This window comes from Sapajus apella, unplaced genomic scaffold (genome assembly GCF_009761245.1).
Source record: "Sapajus apella isolate SASKATOON/1434 unplaced genomic scaffold, GSC_monkey_1.0 scaffold36, whole genome shotgun sequence".
NCBI classification, from domain to species: Eukaryota; Metazoa; Chordata; class Mammalia; order Primates; family Cebidae; genus Sapajus; species Sapajus apella.
Genome location: NW_022436976.1, coordinates 8,624,330 through 8,639,797, shown reverse-complemented (window position 1 = coordinate 8,639,797; position 15,468 = coordinate 8,624,330). Strand labels below are relative to the sequence as shown.

The 15,468-nt window shown below is 40.3% G+C and overlaps 1 protein-coding gene across 4 annotated transcripts in view; it reads right to left on the bottom strand.

The window, feature by feature from the left end:
• Positions 1 to 14,879, bottom strand: part of USP33 (ubiquitin specific peptidase 33) — a 65,143-nt gene extending 50,264 nt beyond the window's left edge. For 3 of the 4 annotated variants that reach the window (XM_032296542.1, XM_032296545.1, XM_032296543.1), the window contains exon 1: positions 14,663 to 14,879. The gene's annotated coding sequence lies outside the window, so the exon portion shown is untranslated. The remainder of the gene's footprint in view (positions 1 to 14,662) is intronic. The other variant, XM_032296544.1, reaches the window with a different exon arrangement.
• Between the last annotated feature and the right edge of the window lie 589 nt (positions 14,880 to 15,468).

The following is a 15,468-nucleotide window of genomic DNA, read 5'->3' as shown; positions in this document are numbered from 1 at the left end:
TCAACATGTAATCATTTACCACTTTTCTGAATCCTTTTCTTATTTAGAATAAAGACGGATTTAATGAACATTCTTCTACATCATTTTCATGGATACACAATACTTCATGATGCATGCACTGTATACATTATTCAATCAATTCTCCCTTTGATGGACATTCACTTTGTTCCCACATTCTGCCAGTAAAAACTTCCTTATAGACCAGGCACAGTGGCTCCCACCTGTAATCCCAGCACTTTGGGAAGCTGAAGCAGGTGGATCACTTGAAGTCAAGAGTTCAAGACCAGCCTGGCCAACATGGTAAAACCCTGTTCCTAATAAAAATATAAAAATTAGCCAGGCATGGTGGCACACACCTGTAATTCTACATACTTGGGAGGCTAAGCCAGGAGAATCGCTTGAATCAGGGAGGTGGAGGTTGCAGTGAGCGGAGATGGCACCACTCCAGCCTGGGCATTCACTCCAGCCTGGGCAACAGAGTGACATTCTGTCTCAAAACAAGAAAAAAAGAAAAAAAAAACCTTATAGGACAGGCACAGTGGCTCGCACCTGTAATCCCAACACTTTGGGAGGCTGAGGCAGGCGGATTACTTGAGCCCGAGTTCCAGAACAACCCTGGTTAACAAAGAAGACCTCACCTCTACAAAAAAGTTAAAGCCAGACATGGTAATGCATGCCTGTAATGCCAGCTACACGGGAGGCAGAGGCAGGATAATCCCTTCAGCCCAAGAGGTCAAGGCTGCAGCTAGCTGTGTTCATGCTACTACATTTCAGCCTGGGTGATAGGGCAAGACCCTGTCTTCAAAAAAAAAAAAAAAAAAAATACACACACACACACCCCCACACACACCTCCTTATAAATATTATGAATATTACTTTACATGGGCTGGTTTTGAAAAATAGGTTTTGTAAGTTTACTTTCCAAAGGGGATATACCTGGCCAGGCACGGTGGTTCACGCCTGTAATCCCAGCACTTTAGGAGGCCAAGGCGGGCAGATCACTTGAGGTCAGAAGTTCGAGAACAGCCTGGTCAACACAGTGAAACACCATCTCTACTAAAAACACAATTAGCCAGGCATGGTGGTGCTCACCTGTAATCCCAGCTACTAGGGAGGCTGGGGCACAAGAATTGCTTGAACCTGGGAGGTAGAGGTTGCAGTGAGCCAAGATTGTGCCACTGCACTCTTGCTTGTACAAAAAAGTAAGACGCTGTCTGAAAACAACAACAAAAAAAACCAAAAGGCCTATACCAACTTATATTTCACTAACAATGTAAGGGAATATCATTTTTCTGCACAGCAACACTATTCTTTATAAGTAAAAGGCATTTTTTTTTTAATTGTCATTTAAGGGGCACATTACAATATTCACTAGTACTTTAATTTGTGTTACCCTGACAGCCAGTAAGTTTGAATGTCTTTTCATAAATGTTATAGTCTTCTGGATTTGCTCTTTTATTAACTGCTTCTTTAAATCTTTTGCCCATTTTACTATTGGGTTCACAAGCTCTTCTTTTAAAATTAATCCCCTTTTCAGGCAACTACTCATAAAAAAAAAAATTCATCCCCTATCCTCTATATTGCAAAATATTTTTTCAAACTTACCTATCTACCTTTTTAATTAAACATGGTAAACACCATGCTGAAAAGATTGTCCTCTCCCCATTGAATGGTCTTGGCATCACTGTCAAAAATCATTTGATCATATACAGTACATGAGGTTTTATTTCTGGGCTTTTGGGCTTTTTTTTTTTTTTTTTTTTAAGAGATGGTATCTTGCTCTGTCACTCAGGCTAGAGTTTACAGTGGCATGATCATAGCTCACTACAACCTCCAACTCCTGGACTCTAATAATTCTGCTGCCTCAACCTTCCGAGCAGCTAGGACTCCACCTGGCTAAGATTTTACTTTTTTGTGTGTAGACAAGTCTTGTGATGTTGACCAGGATGGTCTCAAACTCCTGGTCTCAAGCAATCCTCCTAACCTCGAACTCCCAAAGTGCTGGGGTTACAGGCGTGAGCCACTGCACCAAGTCTATTTCTAATCTATTTCATTGGTCAATATGTCTGTCTTAATGCCAATACTGTTAACTTTCTTATGATATCCTTTACCATTAAAAGGTTTTAATTTTTATAAAATTAGGCCGGGCGCGGTGGCTCAAGCCTGTAATCCCAGCACTTTGGGAGGCCGAGGCGGGTGGATCATGAGGTCAAGAGATCGAGACCGTCCTGGTCAACATGGTGAAAACCCGTCTCTACTAAAACTACAAAAAATTAGCTGGGCATGGTGGCGCGTGCCTGTAGTCCCAGCTACTCGGGAGGCTGAGGCAGGAGAATTGCCTGAACCCAGGAGGCGGAGGTTGCGGTGAGCCGAGATCGCGCCATTGCACTCCAGCCTTGGTAACAAGAGCGAAACTCTGTCTCAAAAAAAAAAAAAAAAAAAAAAATTTTTTATAAAATTAAATATGCCTCTTACAATATCTTCTGAGTTTCTAATCTTCACATTTCCTTTATCCTAGTTTGCATAACTAAATCTGTAGAATATCTTTAAATATTTCTATAAGGCTTTGATCCATCTGGAATTTATCCTAAGACAGGAACCCAATTTTATTTTCTTCCACATGGGCAGACAGTTGTACCAGCACCACTTATTAAATAATCTCCCCATTTCCCATTGAACTGTAAAACTATCTTTATTTTTCATTAAATCTGCACATATAATGGTTTCTGGATTCTCCATTTTGTTCCACTAATCTATGAGAGTATCGTATTAATCTGATTATAGAGGCTAGATACAATATTTTGATAACTAAAAGACACACCTCCTCACTAATCCTTTTCAGTTTTATTGGCTACTCACTGGTAATAGTGAAAAACACAAGTTTACTCTTTTTTTGGTCTTTAAAAAAAAAATGTTTGTTTCAACTTTTGAAAAAGTTTTACTTCTTTTTTGGGGGAGGAGTTTTTAGTTCTTGTTTTCTGATATCAACACAATTATTCACTTTTACTGTTTTAACACATTTACCAGAACCTTTAAGACAATACTGAATACAAATGTGATAATGGGCATCCCCACAACCCCATCAAGTTCCTAATTTTAATGGTCTTAATATTTAGGGTATTTGCTATAATTTCCCTCTATTCTTAACTTACTTATTTTATTAGAAATGGTCTTGATGAGCCAGGTGTGGTAGCTTATGCCTGTAATCCCAGCACTTTGGGAGGCCGAGGCGGGTGGATCACGAGGTCAAGAGATGGAGACCATCCTGGCAAACATAGTGAAACCCTGTCTCTACCAAAATATAAAAAAATTAGCTGGGCATGGTGGCGCGCATCTGTAGTCCCAGCTACTCGGGACGCTATGGCAAGAGAATTGCTTGAACCCGGGAGGCAGAGGTTGCAGTGAGCCGAGATCGCACCACCGCACTCCAGCCTGGCGCCTGGCGACAGAGCAAGACTCTGTCTTAAAAAAAAAAAAAAAAGAAATGGTCTTCATGAACTCTGGCTAATATTGCATTTAGAAATTTTGCATTTCTAGACATAAGTGAGACTGTTCTTTTTGGCAACATTCCTTTTTTTTTTTCCTCCTCTAGTGCTTGAATCAGGATTGGCAGCATTTTAATCAAAGATAAAGGTATGTGTGCTTCACAGAATGCATTGACTAGCTTTGCATTCTTGATCGTGGAAAATGGTTCTTTTTTATTATGATGATGTGTTCTTTATAAATGAAACTCAGCTGTGAAACCATATGCTATGCTGCCTCTGTCAAAGACCAATCTTCCATCATTTTTTCAAACCTTTCATGGGGATTAGACAATTAACATTTTTAGTTCTTGGGCCAGTTTTCCTCATTACATTTCACTATAACAATATCCATTTCCTCTTGAAATAACTTTGACATCATAGCATTCTCAAGAAAACTTGCAAAAGATTCCATTAATCTCTACTGTATTTGGGGTCTATGGTGGTTACTCATTCCTGATCTTGTATATTTTTATTCTATATTTTTTTCTTCCACAAGATGTTTAGGTCATTGGTCTTTGCAAAGAACCAGCTTTGGGATTTATTTATCTTCTCTACTATTTTTGTTCTGAATTGTTTCCAATTCCATTAATATCCATATCCTACTTGCCTTTGGTTTTCTTTTTCCTTTATTTATTTTTTTGGAGACGGAGGCTCGCTCTGGCGACCAGGCTGGAATGCAGTGGTGCAATCTCAGCTCACTGCAACCTCCACCTCCCAGGTTCACGTGATTCTCTTGCCTCAGCCTCCCAAGTAGCTGGAACTACAGGCATGTACCACCACACCCAACTAATTTTTGCATTTTTAGTAGAGACTGGGTTTTAACATGTTGACCAGGATGGTCTCGAACTCCCGACCTCAGGTGATCCACCCACCTCCACCTCCCGAAGTGCTGGGATTACAGGAATGTGCCACCGCGCCCAGTCTAGTTTTATTTTCTTCATCTCTAAAGATGAGTATTGAGTGCTTTGTTTATTGAAACTATTTAAACTATGCATTTTCCTCTAAAGTAAAACTTCCACTGTTTGTCAATGAAATCGAGATGTTCTCCTTCTTATTGCTTTCTAGGCAATATTATATTGCCTCACAAGAAAGAAATGGAATCAGAGGATTGAAAAGAAACTTCCAAAATAAATTTTTTCTAAAATCTCAAGCAAAAAAATAAGATTAAAATAAATTCTCTCTGCTGATAGTTGAGATGAAAAAAAGAATAAAACATAAATAAATAAATTCTCTCCCTTCTGCTATTAATTTTGTAGTATCTAAACAATTTACTAAGAATTGGCTGGGCAGGGCTGGGTGCAATAGCTCACACCTGTAATTCCAGCACTTTGGGAGGCTGAAATAGGTGGATCACCTGAGGTCAGGAGTTTGAGACTAGCCTGGCCAACATGGCGAAACCCCTTCTTTACTAAAAATACAAAAATTACCTGTGCACAGTGATGGGTGCCTGTAATCCCAACTACTCAGGAGGCTGAAGCAGGGGAATTGCTTGAACCCAGCAGGCAAAGGTTACAGTGAGCCTTGATCACACCATTGCACTCCAGTCTGGGCAACAGAGCAAGAGACTGTCTCAAAAAAAAAAAAAAAAAAAAAAAAAAGAACGAACCAGCTGGGCTGCTGGGCATAGTGGCTCAGGTCTGTAAACCCAGCACTTTTGGATGCCAAGGAGGGAAGATCATTTGAACTCATGAGTTCAAGACCAGCCTGGGCAACATGGCAAAACTCCATCTCTCTAGAGAAAATAGAAAAATTTGCCCAGCATGGTGGTGCACACCTGTACTTCCACGAAGGCAAGAGAATCTCTTGAACCCAGAAGACAAAGCTTGCAGTGAGCCAAGATTTTGTCACTGCATTCTGGGCCTGTACAACACAGCAAAACCCTGACTCAAATAAAAAAGAAAAGAAAAGAAAAACAATTGGTGCATGTAAACACAAAGGCTAACAATTTGTTCCAAGAATATTTAGTATCCCGTATAAATACAATGCTATCAAAATAGAAAGCCCTTAGTATTCTCATTACATAGTTTTTTCAGTTTATTCACTAAGACAACAAAATCATTCTTTTAATCCTTTGACAAAGATTTATTGAGGATAGGGTATTCAGATATAGTAGGGTAAGACAAAGGGAGTTCTTAGCTACTTCAATTTCTTCTCAAGATTGTACACCGCAAGAAAAAGCATGTATGCCTATAGAAGCTTGTGACTTACAACCTGAAAATCACAAAGAGTGCACAAGATTTTATCTCCGTTTGTCCTTATCTTTGTAATCTTATATCTGGCAGCTTTTTCCTCTAATCTGCCACACTAACTGTACTGGAAGTTTTCTCAGCCATAATGATGGCAGTAACACCAAATGAAAATGTTTCCAGATGAAAACTACTGCACTCATGCTCTATGATACATACCTCCAGTGGCTCAATTGCTCATCTGCATTAAAGTAGATCCAAACTGCTTCTGGGCCGGGCATAATGGCTCAGACCTGTAATCCCAGCACTTTAGGAGGCTGAGGTGGGCGGACTGCTTGAGCCCACAAGTTCAAGGCCAACCTGGGCAACATGGCAAAACCCTGTCTCTACCCCCCACAAAAAAAAAAAAAAAAATTAGCCAGGCATGGTGGCATACACCTATAGTTCCAGCTATTCAGGAGGCTGAGGTGGGAGAATCGCCTGAGCCCAGGAGGCAGAGGTTGCATTCAGTGAGCAGTGATCTCACCACTGCACTCCACCCTAAGTGACAGAGCTAGGTCCTGTCTCAAAAACAAAACAAAACTACTTCTGAAGATACTACTTTTAAGGGGGGAATATTTTAGTAGTACAATCTCCCTATTTCAGGTCAAAACTGTGACCCTGTTATCCTAATAGAAGATCATCAATCAGCTATTCAAATTTTAATATGAGAAAAAACATAGGGAACCATGTTATTATTATTATTTTTTTTTTTTTGAGATAGGTTCTCACTCTGTTGCTCAGGCTGGAGTGCAGTGGCACAATCTCAGCTCACTGGCAACCTCTGCCTCCCAGGTTTGAGCAATTCTCATCCTTCAGCCACCTAAGTAGCTGAGATTACAGGCATGTGTCACCACATCCAGCTAAGTTTTGTATTTTTAGTAGAGATGGGGTTTCACCATGTTAGCCAGGCTGGTCTCAAACTCCTGGCCTCAAGTGACCCACCCAACTCGGCCTCCCGAAGTGCTGGGATTACAGGCGTAAGCCACTGTGCCTGGACTTAATATAATAATTATACATCAGAACATAGTTGGTAACTTGAGGAGGAGCTTTTAATGTTGTGAAACTGCCTGAATTCCATTGCCTAGGCTATTCCAAATAAAAAGTCAGATTTGCATTACAGAAAAAAAAATTTATATCAGAAGGATTGGTAGCTATTTAATAGTTACACATAAGGTTAATACGAATGCAGGACATCTTCAGTAGCAGGTATCAGAACAGTTTAATTTTTTTTTTTGAGACAGTCTCACACCCAGGCAGGAGTGCCGTGGTGCAGTGTGCACCACTGCAACCTCCGCCCACTTCAGAGTAGCTGGGACTATAAGAGCATGCCACCAAGCCCAGCTAACTTTTGTATTTTTAGTAGAGACAGGCTTTCACCATGTTGGCCTGGCTGTCTTGAACTCCTGACCTTGTGATCTGCCCGCCTCAGCCTCCCAAAGTGCTGGGATTACAGTCATGAGCCACCACGCCTGGCATAACAGTTCAATATGTTAAACAATAACCTGGATAAAGCTACAGAAGGCAGGCTAGTAAAATATAAACTTAAAATTATAAAAATAAGTGACCAGGCGCAGTGGATGACGAGGTCAGGAGCTCAAGACCGGCCTGGCCAATATGGTGAAACCCCGTCTCTCCTAAAAATACAAAAATTAGCCAGGTGTGGTGGCAGGCACCTGTAATCCCAGCTACTTGGGAGGCTGAGGCAGAAAACTGCTTGAATCCGGGAGGCGGAGGTTGCAGTGAGCTGAGGTTGCGCCACTGCACTCCAGCCTGGGCAAGGGTGAGAATCCATCTCAAAAAAAAAAAAAAAAATTATAAAAATAAGTTTTTAAAGGAAAATTAAACTATTTTTTAAAATAAGCTAAAACTGGCCAGGCAGAGTGGCTCATGCCTGTAATCCCAGCATTTTGGGGGGGCTGAGGCAGGTGGATCACCTGAGGTCAGGAGTTCGAGACCAGCCTGACTGAAACAGTGAAACTCCCATCTCTACTAAAAATACAAAAATTAGCCAGGCATGGTGGCAGGAGCCTGTAATCCCAGCTACTCAGGAGGTTGAGGCAGAAGAATCACTTGAACCCAGGAAAAGGAGGTTGCAGTGAGCCATAATTTTACCATTGCACTCCAGCCTGGGTGACGAGCAAAACTCTTGTCTCAAAAAATAAATAAATAAGCTAAAATTAACAGGATGAAATTTAATAATGATGGATATAATATTCAACATTGGGGTTCAAAGAATCTATCATATAAACTGAGACCAAAAAAAAGGGGTCAGGCATTTAGATTCTAGACCCTTGAAGAAGTATAAAACAATGCGATTCCTACTCAATTAATCAACAGAACAACAGGTTTCAGAATAAAAAGAGTAGCCAGTCTTGCTAGGCATGGTGGCTTACACCTGTAAGCTGAGCACTTTGGAAGGCAGGGTCATGAGGATGGCTTGAGGCCAAGAGTTCAAGACCAGCCTGGGCAACAGAGTGATACGCACCCCCAATCTTTGCCAAAAAAAAAATATATATATATATATATATATATATATTTTTTTTTTTTTTAAATTGAATAGAGTGGTTAAAAAGAGAAAAAGAAAAATATTTTTTTAAAAAAGAAGAGTAGCCAGTCTTAATGAGTACAGTAAGTAGATTATATCTGGAATACAGTATTTTATTTAAGAAGAATACTAAAAGCTACAGAATAAGTGTCAAGAAGAATACTAACAGCTACAGAATAAGAGTGCCTCTCATAGAAAACCTTAAAAGAAATAATTTGAAAACGGTATCTTATAAGATAGCACTGTGCTAAGAGTAAAGCTTCTGGAGCAAGGGTCCACTGTCTCCTAGATTTGGAGCCAGTAGTAAGTTTCTTCTCTTTGCCTTAGTTCCCTCATCTAAAAAACTGATATAATTACAAATATCTACTTCATAGAGTTTTGGAGATTAATATATAATATACATAACTAATTATATAATTATACATCATAAATACGTTAATCTATAATTACATATTATATATTAGCATAAATAAGGTACTCAGAAGAGAGTGATATAGTAAGTACTCAGTAAATGTCAACCATTACAAACTGAAAGCATGGATGTTTACAAAGCAGAAGGCAAAAGTTGCAGGACTTGACACACATGTTCCAATTACTTGAATATGATGACCAAAGGGATCCTTTCTTTTCTTTTCCTTTTTTGAGACAGAGTCTTGCTCTGTCCCCAGGCTGGAGCATAGTGGCTTGATCTCAGCTCGCTGCAACCTCTGTCTCCAGGGTTCAAGCGATTCCCCTGCCTCAGCCTCCTGAGTAGTGGGACTACAGGCACATGCCACCACGCTCGGCTAATTTTTTGTATTTTTAGTAGAGATGGGGTTTCACCATGGCCAGGATAGTCTTGATATCCTGACCTCGTGATCCGTGCGCCTCAGCCTCCCCAAGTTCTAGGATTACAGGTGTGAGCCACCATGCCCAGCCGGGATCTTTTCTTTTCTATGCAACTTGAGAAAGTCAGAACAGCATATCCAATCAATGGTGAAGACTTTGGTTCAAGTATTTCATGTATGGAGCATGTTCTTCATAATTGTTACAAAGAAGGTGAATAACTGTCACAGGTGTTTCAAAGGACAGCAAGCACTTTGCACTAAAAACACAGAATTGAGAGTCTATGATTACAGGAAAATTGATTTGTCTTTCAACAGTTTCAATCTAGACTATGGTTCCACCAGTGCTAATCCAGCAGTACCATTTTAAATATCATACTTAAGAATTACTTAATAGCAAAAATACAATGAAATAATAAGCTTATGGCTTATCTTTCCATGTTTATCATGGAAGAAAATTGCTACCCAATAAACGCAAGCCAAAAAAATTGACAAATGGAAGGAACTATCGATGAAGAGTACAAAACAAGCAGAAAACTTTATTTTATTCTCAATCCAAAGTAAGCATTCAGGGAGACTTTTCATAAATGAAACCTGCTGACAGGCATTTTAAATAACTGTTTCTTGCCCTTTAAACAAATATTATGAGAATAAAATCATTCAAACCTCTGTGAGGATTTGAAGATCTCACAAAGTCCTATAATACTTATCTAATCATTCCTAATTTTCATGCAAAACCACAACACAGAAAAAGAAATTTAGTGCTAATCTTTTTATTTATCTTTTACTAGAAAATCTGTCTCATTGCTCCTTACGAGTCTAATTAATGAGAACCTTAAGTCTATTAAAAGTCTTAGATTTAAGACTTTCTCTTAAGTCTATTAAGAGAAATCCCCTAACTGATTTCTCTAGCTACAACCTAAGTATTCTAGAATCTATTCTTTTTTTCTTTTTTATATTTAGAAGGAAAGAAAAATAGAATCTATTCTTAACATTTCCACAATTAATAATACTAAAGTATAGCTCCAATGTGGCAATCTTCATTCCAAATATCCTCTAAATGAGATTTGTAAATATTAATTAGCATTTCCTACAAAGATTTTTTTTTAAATCTGTCCAATAATGAATGGCAAAATACGGTCAATTCTAGCCTTATCTTATTGAAATAATTTTGAGAAATATTGGAAAGAGATAGAGGAAACAGAAATGAATTAATGAATATGATACAGTTCTAATAGAGGCTCAAACAAACTGATGATAATTTTCACTCTAAGTCTCTCTTTTGAGCAAGATGAAGAGTTAAATAACAATATACTAGCATAATGGAACAGTCATTCAAAATATTCATGTAAACCACATGAAAACTTGGAAAAACATGAATTTTTTTTTTTTTTAAACGGGGTTTCACCATGTTGGTCAGGCTGGTCTTGAACTCCCGACCTTAGGTGATCTGCCAGCCTTGGCCTCCAAAGTGCTTGGATTACAGGCGTGAGCCACCACGCCCGGCCAAAAAACGTGAATTTTTAATTCAGCTGGTTAGCAAAAAGAAAAAAGAAAAAAAAAGAAAGAACATGAGAAAACAAATGTTATCACTATATCCAAATGAGTACCATCACAAGAGAAATTATCAATTTTTTAAATTGTTTACCAGACTAATATTGATTTAAAAACTAATCAAAACTGACTGATCTAAACACAGTAATGCTTCCACAAAAAATATAAAAAATTCCAGCCACATATGGTAGCTCATGCCTGTAATCCCAGCATTTTGGGAGTCCAGGGTGGTAGTTCAAGACCAACCTGGCGAAACCCCCATCTGTACCAAAAAATACAAAAATTAGCTGGGCTGTGTTGCATCCACCTGTAATCCCAGCTACACTGGAGGCTGAGTGGGGAGAACTGCTTGAACGCAGAAGACGGAGGTTGCAGTGAGCCTAGATCACACCACTGCACTCCAGCCTGGGCAACAGAATAAGACCCTTTCTCAAAAAAATAAAGTAGGTAAGAAATTCCTCTTCTAGGATTTTATAAAGAGTTAAAACTGTAGGAAATGGTCTTATCTTAGGTCACATGTAGCCCTACATTTTCACCACATTACTGTATTTCAGGACTGTGCTAAGCCCTGGGGAACAGAAATTAATTTAACAAATGCTTATGATCAAGTATGGGCCAGGCATTATAAGTTAGTGGGGATGGCAGCATTGTTCAAGTCTCTACCCTGCTTTCCTTTTTGAATGACTGATCATTAACACTGTATCATCACTCTCCTAAATACTGTGCAATTCTTTTACTTTCCTTAAAAAACTAATTTGAAAGTCAGTGTCCTTCTGTCAGTCCTCCTTTTTCACAAGTTACCTAACTTTCAGTACCATCTTAGATCCCGCATTACTTTTTTCATTTACATTTTTAGAGACAGGAGTCTCTATGTTGCCCAGGTTGGACTTGAACTTCTGGGCTCAAGTGAATCTCCTATTTCAGTCTCCCAAGTGATTGAGACTACAGGCTCAAACCACAGCACGTGGCTCCCCTCCTTACTTTCTATCAGTTTCTAAATTCTGCTTTTTTAACCACTTTTCAACTTACATTCCTTCTAGGTCTCCATCTAAACTGAGGCTTTTATTTCACATCTGGATTCTTCAATTAGAATGCCAGTTAAGACATAGAGTTGGTACCTGAACCATCTTCCTTCAGCTCACTTCAATGTTAACTTGTAGCTGGTATGGACAGTTTCCAAACACACTGACAGCTTCCCATCTCAACCACTTCTCTCCTCAGTTCTCCAGCACCTCAGGAGCTTGCCGAGCCCTACCTAACCAGTGCACCTGGGAAATTCTGGCAGCCTTTCAGGGGCAATCTTAATCAGTGAGGACTGACTCGGGGTGGAAAACCACCCAGCTTCCCTTCATTTGGGGCAGTTATACAAAGCTCTGAAGCAGTTGTACGAAAATCTCCACAGGCTTAAGCAGCCTCCATTTGGCCTTCCATTACTGACTTTTCCTCATTCTCTGACTTGTGCTTGGTAGCATCTCACCTGCACCCATGTCATTTCAGGTCCGAGTTCGAGATGCATTTCAGAAAAACCATAAGGGCTACAAAAATGATGGTCACAATCTAGCTTAACATAAAGCCACACCAGCGGTCTTCCAGTCTCAATCTTCTAACAATTATAGCTCATTCTCCTTTCATGTGGATCACATACCTCTTCTGATCAAACACCTTCAGTGAAGTCTTTCGTAATTTGTCTTCTTTATCTCTTATTACTAACTTACATAAACTATGAATATCAGCTAACTTGTTCTACCAATGTTTTCTCGAATTTAAGTTGTACCCTTCAAGGAGCTCATTAATCTGTTATATTATAAATATCCTCCAATATTTACCTTTCAAAGCTCACTGATCTCAAATACTAATCTTCACCAAGCCCCAATCACAAGTAATGTCTACTTCACCTAAATTCCTAAACAACTTGTATAAAACTCCTAAGGCATCTACTATTGCTGTGTAAAAAGTTGCTTCACTTGACTACAAGTTCTTTGAAGGCAGAAACCACATTTCATTCTTTTTATTTTCCAAAGGGCCTTGCCCTGGTAGTCAAAATATTGACCTACTTAGCCTTCTGAACATTTGAGCAACATTTATTTTGATATACCTATTGTTTCTTAAATACTAGTTCTCAGTATATGATATAGCACTTAATTCATGTGTCTTTCTATAAACAGTTATGAGCAACTGTACTCATCTCACACTCTAGAGTTTTCCCACTTATCAAAATGCTCCTGCAGTCACATGTAGATTTTTAAAGTTTAAAAACTGAACTAAATAGAGCTGTTATTTATTCCTTTTCTTTTTAGAAAGGGTTACATTTCACATTTCTCACCAAAAATCTTTCAGCATTTTAGGTACTTCATTTTCTTGCGAAGAATCCACAGTCTGTCATATGTTATAGTTCACAGTGCTCCAATCTTAAACTATCTGAATTCCCAATTTGTATCAAAAGCTGCTTTGGCAACATTTTTTCAGGCTTTAGGAAATTCTGATCCTTACACAATCTTGAAATGTTTCTGTTATGGGGAAAGACTTTATTTCTTGGCATTCCGAACTCAGAGGACTGGCATGAGGATCAAATAAGATTGTGGAAGTGAAAGGTCACTGAAAATTCTAATAGTACTACATAAATGTAAGAATTATCTCCTTAATTCTGAATTTCAAATATTTAAAATCACCTATTTACTACAATCTAATGTCATTAAACTGCAGTTATATAAAAAGATTTGCTTATTATTATAAAAAGTTCAGAAAAGACAGAAAAAAGTGAAAGTTGGCAATAAACCAGATCACAAATAAGAGGCAGTCTTAAGTAGACTATCTCTCTTGCATATATCAGGTCAAATATTTTATTCCAAGAATATTTTTTGTACTGTCCTTTCTTTCAATCCTGCCAAAGTAATGAAATACAACGCTCCTAGCATTGCGTAACTATTACTATTACCTTATCTTAAAACTAGCATTGTCTTTCGGTAAGATTCCAATTTTCTCCCTTATTTATAATAGTATGAATTCACTAACAATATTTGTATTATGTTCAAATCAAATAGCCTATGGTGATAATATATGGTCAGACCTTTCCAGATGATACATTCTGTCTCAACCAGAAACGGAATTAGGACGACCTCGTTACTTTTTGTAACACGTTTTTCTTAAAGGAAAAATAATCTGATTAAACTTAAAAATCTCTAATTCCAAATATCTATTAAGCAAAAGGCCTAGAGATCGTTAGGGTAAAATTCATCCTCAATTAAGTCTATGTTCCTTCCAGTATTTCACGCTCTCTGTCAATTTTCCAGGCCTAACACTGATTCTATGAGAATGTAAACTCCAACGGTACTTGAGTGCAAAACACCTAAGAAAATCTCATCGTCCAACAGCTCAACTTGCACCCTGTAAATATGCAAATGTAAAGGTCTGGGAAACCACACACTATGGATCTTTCATCCAAACAAAAGCTACAGATGGACAGAAGATAAAGAGTAACCTGTCAGTCAGGTTCAAACATTGGTCGAAAAAAATTCCAAGGACGATGACACCTCGGTTTTTCCGTTCACAATAATAAATAACGGGGCGGTCCCCCTCAACAGCGCCGCAAAGCGAAACCAGAACGCAGGAGCCGGCGCGCTGCGGGGCTTTCAGTCGCCCACCGAGAGGGACTGTCACGCCTGAATGGGGAGACCGAAAGAAGGGAGCGGAGCCTGCCCCTCCCGCTTCCAGGGAAGAACTCCTGAGGGCCCTTCCTCAAATCAACGACCGGTTCCCGTCCTCCGCCGACCCCTGACAGGGCGACCACCAGATTATCTCTGCAACGCAGAGCACCGAGGGGCCGAGGCCTTCTTCCCGCTCGCGCACCCACCGCCACCTAGGATCAAGAAAAACAGGCCGCTGCAGCGGCCGCAGCCCCTGCGCGCAGGAGCGAGAACCGAGACCGGACCCGGGAGGAGAGCGAAACGCCCTTCGGCCCCGCGCCCCTCCCAGCCGCGCCGCGCTCACCTCCACGGCCTTGCCCACCGGACCCGCCAGCGCGACCAACAGCGGCCTGCAGCCGCACCTCCGCAGGCTTTTCCTTCTCACCCCTCGGAGAGGGGCAGTGTCGCGTCAGGAGGGCTGCCCTGCAGCGTTGCCCGTGAGGTGTCAGGCTCCCAAACCGGCTACTTCCCGCAGCAGCCGCGGCTCCTTCCGGTGTCTCCGGGTCCGCCGCAGGCGCCTCGGGCGTCAGGGGAGGTGGGGGCGGAGCCTCGAAAAGAGCCCGCCCCAGGGGCGGGGCCACGGGGCCAGGCCCAGGTGCGGCGACTTGGGCTGGCTCCCTGCTCTGACTGCAAACTAACTGTACAGGGTAAGTGCAGCACTTTGAGGGTATGATTTTTTTTTTTTTTTTCGTTTTTCTCTTGTGTCCTCCTCCTCTTCCACAGTCACACACTACGACCATTTTAAGGTCTTGTCTCGGTGCATTACAGAAATAAGGCTGGCCACTGAAGGGCCTCAGGTTTCCAATCTTGTGCAAAAAAAAATCTCAATTCAACATTGTATTTCCTCCTCTCATCTTTCTTCCCTCAACTTCTTAGGACCTAGATTCTCTGCAAGCAATTATGTTTCCCTTTTCCACCTATGCGAAGAAGAAATTTATCTCACCATTTCCCCCTTAGGCCAAAATCAAGAAGATCAAATAAAATATTTATTGAGGCCGGGTGCGGTGGCTCAAGCCTGTAATCCCAACACTTTGGGAGGCCGAGGCGGGTGGATCACAAGGTCAAGAGATCGAGACCATCCTGGTCAACATGGTGAAACCCCGTCTCTAC